Raw genomic sequence first — 7,806 nt, 5'->3', positions numbered from 1 at the left:
TAACCCAGATCTCATGTGAGTAGGGTTCCTTCTAAAGATCCCTTCCTTATCTCCCCCTCCATCCCCTTAGCTTTTTTTTTCTTTCTGGATTTGGAAGACTTTAATACACTTCTTAATATTTATGTATTGTTACTTCTTTAATGAGGTCCCTAATGAGAGTATGGTTCCAGAACTATCAGCCCTCCTCCCCCATCTAATTCCTCTGCATCATTTCTTTCTTTTGTACTTCATCTATATAAGACATTTACTCTTTTTCACCTTTTCCTAAATGGTTTTAATTTTTAGAATCACACCATACTCAGGTCTATTCCAATCTTTCTTTTAAACTTTCCAATTACTAATTACAATCTTAGACATACATTTTACATTCCCTCACATGAAAAGTAAACAGTCTCCTTATCTGGTCCCTTGTAATTAGTCTTTGATGTTTATTTTATTTGTCTCTTGGCTCTTGTATGCCAAACTTTCTTTCAAGTTCAGCTTTTTTTTCAAAAAAATCCTGAAAGTTTGGTAATTTCTTAAATGTCCATTTTTTTTCATTCAAGATTATTCTTAACTTTGCTGGGTTTGATCTCTTAAGCTGCAACCTCAGTTCTTTTGTTCTTTGATAATAGTGTTCCAAGACCTGTAGTCTTTTAGTGTAACCACTGCTAGGTCTTATGTGATTCTAATTGGGGTTCCACCATATTTGGATTTGTTTTCTCGTTTCTCATAATATTTTCCCCTTGAGCTGTGGGTTTCAGAATCTAGCTGTGATATTCCTTCTACCTATAGTTTTCCTCAAAGGATCACTTTCAGTTGGTGATTGGTGGATTTTTTTTCTTTCCCCTCTTTTTCTAACATGTCAGGACTAATTTTATTTAATTATTTCTTGTATAATTTTTTCAAGATTTTTTTTTTATCATAGCTTTCTAGTAGCGCAACTATTCTTAAGTTTTCTGTTTTTGATCTCTTCTCCAGATTGTTTTTCTTATGAGATGTTTCACATTCTCCTCTATTTTTTTCATTCTTTATATTTTGCTGTATTATTTCTTGGCCTCTCATAACTTCACTTGCCCAATTCTAATTTTCAAGGAATTGTTTTCTTCCTTAAGATTCTGTATCTCTTTTTTCCTGTTGGTTAATTTTCTCTTTTCAATCTTCTTGTTTTTCTTCTATTGTTGTTTTTAAAAAACATTTCCTCCCATTCTCTATCATTTGACTTTTAAAGTCTTTTGTAAGTTCTTCTCTGGATTCTTTTTAAGGGCAGGTTACCACTTGAGGTGGGTAGGAGAGGCTTTTATTTATTTTTTTTTGCTTCCATATCTTAAGATAAACCCTGGTCTTCACTTTTCTTCTAGTAACTTTTTATGGTTGGGTTCTTTCTCCTTTGCCTGCTAAATTTTTTGAAAAATTTATAGCAATTTCTTGTTGTAATCACCTCTATTCCTAGAGTATAGGGGATGGTGCTTCTGGCTTCAGATCCTCCTTCAGTTCTCCCCTCTAGCCTGGAACCAAAACCAAAAATTCCAACTTCCTGTAAGTGTCCACAGCCAGCAATGTTCCTTCCCCACTGCTTTTGCACCCACCAGGCATGTATTAGTTCCTTCTTGTCCAGGACAACATCTTAGCAGCACAGCTGGACCTGGTGTCCCTTAGCAGCAGATGTTCTCTCAATCTTCCCCTACTCAGACATCTGACTCTCCACATTATTTGGGGAGAGGCAGAGGCTGCCTCCCAATCCAGATAGTCCCTGGGCTTGATGCTTGCTGTTTCAGTGGAACTAACCTGGAGATGTTCATACTTCACAGGTTTTCTTCAGATTTTCTATAGTTGTCCCAGGAGGACTATTGGTCTGCCCCCAACTCTTATTTATTTTTTCTGTTTTACATTAGCTCTGAGTTTTTTTTGTTTTGTTTTGGGGGGAATTATGAAGAAGTTAAAATTTTCTGACCTGCTCTATCATCTTCCCAGAATCCTCTGCTTGATGCTTTCTTATAGTTTAGATAAAGTCTTACTTGACCTAGCCAAGCACTTTTCATTTTCCAGGTGTTGGGTGCCCAAGTAGCTATTTCTTCATTACTACCAGACTGAATTTCTCTGAACTTTTCCATCCTGTTCCTAGTTGGACACCTTCTTCTTCCTCCACTTCACTTTTAGTTTTCTTTTGTATGTGATTTTCATCACTAAAATATGAGTTCCTTCAAGGCAAGAGCTATCTTTCTTTTCATTTGTATCAATAACCTCAGTACTTCATAGAGTGTCTGTCACATACTAAATGCTTAATAAATACTTGAATAAATAAATGAATATAATATATTTCTAAGGTGGGGGTACAGCCAAAGAATTAGCATCTTAGAGATTTGACCCAAAATTACTCCACTCCCTACTAGAAGTCCTTGGAGACTGTGCTTGTGTCTTCATTCTGCAAAATATCTTGTCAATTTGGTCACACATTCCAATAAAGAACTATATTAAACAATTCTGGCAGTGAACATCTGCTAAGTCAGTAATTTGTCATCACAAAGACAGATGAAAATCATTTGAGGTTGATTAAAAAAGGAACAATTTTTCTTTTTTAGAAATTTTTCTTTAGAATTTTATTTTTCCCCAGTTACATGTAAAAACAATTTTTAACATTCATTTTTATAAATGAGTTTCAAATTCTTTCCCTTCCGTCTTCCCCATACCCATTCATTCAGAAGACAAGCAGTTTGATGTAGGTTGTATATATATATAGTCATAAAAAAACATAACCACAATAATCATGTTGTGGAAGAAAACAGACAAAAAAACTTAAGAAAAATGAAGTTTAAAAAAGTAAACTTTAATCTGCCTTCAGATGCCATCAGTTCTTTCTCTGGGGATAGATAGCATTTTTCATCATAAGTCCTTCAGAGTTGTCTTAGATTATTGTATTGCTGAGAATAGCTAATTGCTATATCTTGCAATATTGCTGCTTCTCTGCATGGAGTACATTTCACTTTGCATTGGCCCATGAAAGATTTCCAGGTTTTTCTGAGACCACCCTGTTCATCACTTCTTATAGTACAATAGTATTCCATCATAATCATATACAACAACCTGTTCAGTCATTCCCTAACTGATGGGCATCCCCTCAATTTCTAATTATTTACCCCCAGAAAAGAGTTGCTATATTTTTATGCATATAGGTCCTCTTCCTTTTTCTTTTCTATCTCTTTTGGGATGCCAACCTAATAGTTGTATTGTTAGGTCAAAGGGTATGCATGATTTTATAACTCTTCGGGCATATATAAGGAACTATTTTTCCAAGGAGCTTGTAGTCTCATCTGATTGATCACATAGTTGATGGGTGTTTGATCAACAGGAACAAATTACTGAAGAAAGTGGATACCCAGGTTACTTCTGGCAAAAATCTTGAAAACTGTTTATGCAATGCAAATGAGATTAAAGATCTTTCCCACCCATTAATGGGCCTGCCCATTCATGGCAGTTTGATTAGAGGAGATTTATAGGAAGACCCTTACCTTTTGTTAATGAGGTACTGGTTCTCAAGGGTTGTGATGCCCTCTGACTCAGAAAAGTATATATATACTCTGAGGTGAGGCTTTACTTTGGGGCTTACTCATTGAAAGTGTTTATTTGACCCAATGAGACTCTGGGCAACTGCTGAGGAGCCCCCCCTCTGCCATTTCCACCCATCCTGTTTTGAAAACCCAGATGTTGGTGCTTCTCTCTCTGGTAACAATGTATGTATGGTCAGACAGATAGCTGTCTGTTGATCTGTGACGTATGTATTGCTTCGGGTTGGTCAGACAGTTGGAAGCCCTGTCTATTGGTTGATCTTTGTTTCTCTGTATTTTCTCTGAAGTTCAGGGTGCTGACCTTTTCCCCTGATCTAAGTGAATGATATATGTGCTTGATTAAAGTACATTGTTGACCCCTCAAAAGTGATCTTTCCTTTAAGAAAAGCAAATCAACGAACCTGTGCTAGCAGGCCATTCTGGATGCATCAGGGCACTTGCTTTTACAGTGTGTTAGACGTGATTGCCATTTGTTGATTTCATTTATAAAACTGGCACCTTTTCACTCAGAGTAGGTGACTACAGACAATGAAACCATTTTTGAGTAATCAGTGCCTCTGGTATATTTTGCCCCATTTCCTAGCACATTAGAGACTAAAGATATAATTGAATTAAATTTGTGCTTCAACATTCACTTAAAATTATACTTTGTGTGCTTTTACAACATATTATAAGATCAATATGGCTCTTGTTTCAATATTTTCTTCTAAGAAAAATGAAAAAAATATGAGCAGTGTAAGTAGCATAAGAGATGTGCATAAAGAAAATAATTTAAAATACTTAAAACTGATGATTAGAAATATTGGCTAGAAATCCATGGCATAAATGTATATAAAATATAATATTTATACAGTTTGGGAAAGGGAAAGCAATGATGTTCAATGTGTGTAGAAATATGATCACAGCCATTTTATGAAAAATTGGTAGAAATCATTTTTTGTACATAATACATACCAGAGAAAGTTCAAACAGCTATGCTTGATTTCCAGTTTTGAAAAAGATATAACAAGAGTGAATGGAATGCAATATGAACAGGAATGAAATATATCTCCAGCCCCTATGTTTCTGCACTTTTCTTCTTTCCTTAAGTCTGCACATTTGGTCACTACACTGATTATAAAGGTAGAGGAAAATGTGAGAAACTCATCTATTATTCCACTCATTTCCCACTCACCCTCTCTCCACACTCTCCAAACTGTGAATTCTATAGCACCAACTGGGAGACTTGGTAAAGGAATTGGGATGGGAAGTTAATGGATTCATAGAATATGCATAGTGACAAAGTTAGCTGAAACTATTCTCATCTTCCTTGGGAATTTCTTGGCTGAGAGAAGTTCTAAGGTATGGTCTTAAAGAACTTCTAGATGTCCCACTTACAACTTTTGTCCTGCACATTGATGGAGTGATAGAAGCAGGGGGCAAGATGTAAGTAGATAATACTAGATGAAAATCTAGGAAAGTATATATCTTAAAACTCATTTCACATCTTTTAAATTGACATTTTATATTGTTTTAAAGGTAGATTAAGGAGATAGATGATACAGTAGAATTCTGGGTTTGGAGTCAGGTATACTCATCTTCCTGAGTTCAAATCTAGCATCATATATTTACTAGCAGTGTGACCCTGGGGAAGTCACTTAATCATGCTTGCCTTAGTTTCCTCATTTGCAAAATGAAAAGAGAAGGAAACAGCAAACTATTCCAGATCTTTGTCAACAAAACCCCAAATGGAGTCATGAAGAGCTGGACACAACCGCAATGACTGGGGAAAAATGTAGATTAATAAAAACCATGAAGAAATAAATGCACATGTAAAGTGAAATGGATGCTTGGAGATATTCGCTGCATTGTCTGGCAAGTCCCTTGAGTTTTTTTCTTCTTTCTTCCTATTCCTTTTATCTTCCCCACTTCCCAACCCCAACCCAAAGTTAAAAAAATAATTGAATGACTATTTCAAGGAATAGCAGAGTTTCAATAAGAATTATCCAGGTAATTGCCTTATTTTGTTTCATATTACGTACTTGGTCCCCTGAAGTTACCTGCTGAAAATTTAAAGTTTCCAACGATGGAATCTGATGTCACATAAAATAATGAGCTTTCAATCACTTAGGTTTTCAAGCAGAATTTGAAAGGAATTCTTGCACTGGGAAGGAAATTTAATGGGATTTATTCTAACTATATAACTATTATTCATATGAGTGCCATTTCTCTTTCAATTATTTCCTTTTTATACTTTATATAGTTTGTTTGAACATATTCATTTGTTTATTCTCTCCCTTATTATACTGCAGATTCCTTGGGAGAAGGGACTCTCCATTGTCTCCTTTTTGTATACCTAGTGTTTAGCGTAGTACCTGGCACATCTTAGTTACCTAATAAATGCTGATTGACTAACTGACTTTGTATGATAAAATGAACACATATATGGCAACTCAAGATCTTCAGTGAAGAACTGAAATTAAAAATGCCATGAAAGAAATGTATTATTGAAAAAAAGAAAGTCTCTTCATATGACAAGATCAAGGGAAAACTGGTAGACAAACTGATTACTCCTCTGATATCCTCAAGATTTCAGGAGAAAGAACAGAGGGTCACCAGTATCCTGAATGGACCTTGTGTATGTGTGTGTTCATCCTTTGTTGCCGAAGAAGACCATGCCATCAGAGAAACAATGACATGACTTGCACTTGAATTTGTTTTTTTGAGTGAGGGAGGTCTGTGTAGGTCACCAGCCTCACTTCTCCTCCACAGCCATCTGAATCCAGTAACCAGATATTCATCAGGATGACTGAAGATGACCCAGGATGAGGCAACTGGGGTTAAGTGACTTGCCCAAAGTCACACAGCTAGTGAGTGTGAAGTGTCTGAAGTGAGATTTGAACTCAGGTTCTCCTGACTTCTGCACTGGTGCTCTATCCACTGCACCACCCAGCTGCCCCAGATGAACCTTGTAGGTTGAACTTATAGACCAAGGTCTCAGAGGATGGTCAAGTATGACTGGGTTGTAAACTTCATCATTGGAAAGGCCATTGAATTGGATGAGATCATAAATCTGATGGAGTATGTACATATGCTGTGATTTCACTGTTTCAATAAAGTTAAAGATTATCAAGCAATAAATCAAGCAGCATTTTTTAAGAGATTACTATGTTTTATGCTTACGTTCTAATAAAAGAGGAGATAGAGAAACATACAAGATATAAACTAAGTAGATGGGAAGGCAAACTTGAAGGGGAAGGCACTAGCAGCCAAAGGACCAGAAAAGCACCCCCAGAGAATGCTATTTTAAAACTAAATCTTGCGGGAAGTTAGGAATTCTAAAAAATTGGAAATGAAGATTGAGAGTATTTCAGGCATGGATGATAGCCAATGCAAAGCACAGACATTTATTATGTTCAAGGAATAACAAATAGGTCAGTTTGGTTGACCCATAGAGTACATGGGAGCATTCTGGTGGAAGGCTGAATCATGGTCTGGATTTTTTCAGAGAAGGACACTGAGCACTTATGAGGTCAAGTAAACAAGCAAATTATGTGCCTAGCACTGTTCTAAGCACTAGAGATACAAAGACAAGCAAAATTAGAGCCCTTGTCCTGAGGGAGCCTACATTTTCCCAAAATTTATTAATTTATTTGCTTTTAATTTTCAACAATCACTTCCATACGTTTTAAATTTTCTACCCCTTCTTCTCCCTCTCTCCCCAAGACAGCATAAAATCTTCTAGGGGCCCTACACATAATTCTTATTAAACACATTTTCACATTAGTCATGTTGCATAGAAGAATTAAAATGAATGGGAGAAACCATGAAAAAAACATTAACAAACCTAACAAAAGAGAAAATAGTCTGCTTCATTCTGTGTCTGGTTCCATAGTTCTTTCTCTGGATGTGGATGACATTTTGCATCATGAGTCCTTTGGAAATGTTTTAGGTCCTTGCATTGCTCTGAAGGGCTAAGTCTATGAAAAAACAGTCCTCACATACTGTGACTGTTACTGTGTACAATGTTCTCCCAGTTCTGCCCACTTCACTCAGCATCAGTTCATTTAAATCTTTCCAGCTTTTTCTGAAGGCCTCCTGTTCATCATTTCTTACAGCACAATAGTATTCCATTACATTCATATACCAAAACTCGTTCAGCCATTCCCCAATTGATGGGCATCCCCTTGATTTCCAGTTCTTGGCCACCACAAAAAGCTGCTATAAATGTTTTTGCACATGTGAGTCCTTTTCCTATTTTTATGATCTCTTTGGGATACAG

The sequence above is a fragment of the Notamacropus eugenii genome, chromosome 5 (genome assembly GCF_028372415.1).
Source record: "Notamacropus eugenii isolate mMacEug1 chromosome 5, mMacEug1.pri_v2, whole genome shotgun sequence".
Lineage (NCBI taxonomy): Eukaryota > Metazoa > Chordata > Mammalia > Diprotodontia > Macropodidae > Notamacropus > Notamacropus eugenii.
This window is presented reverse-complemented; position numbering follows the sequence as displayed.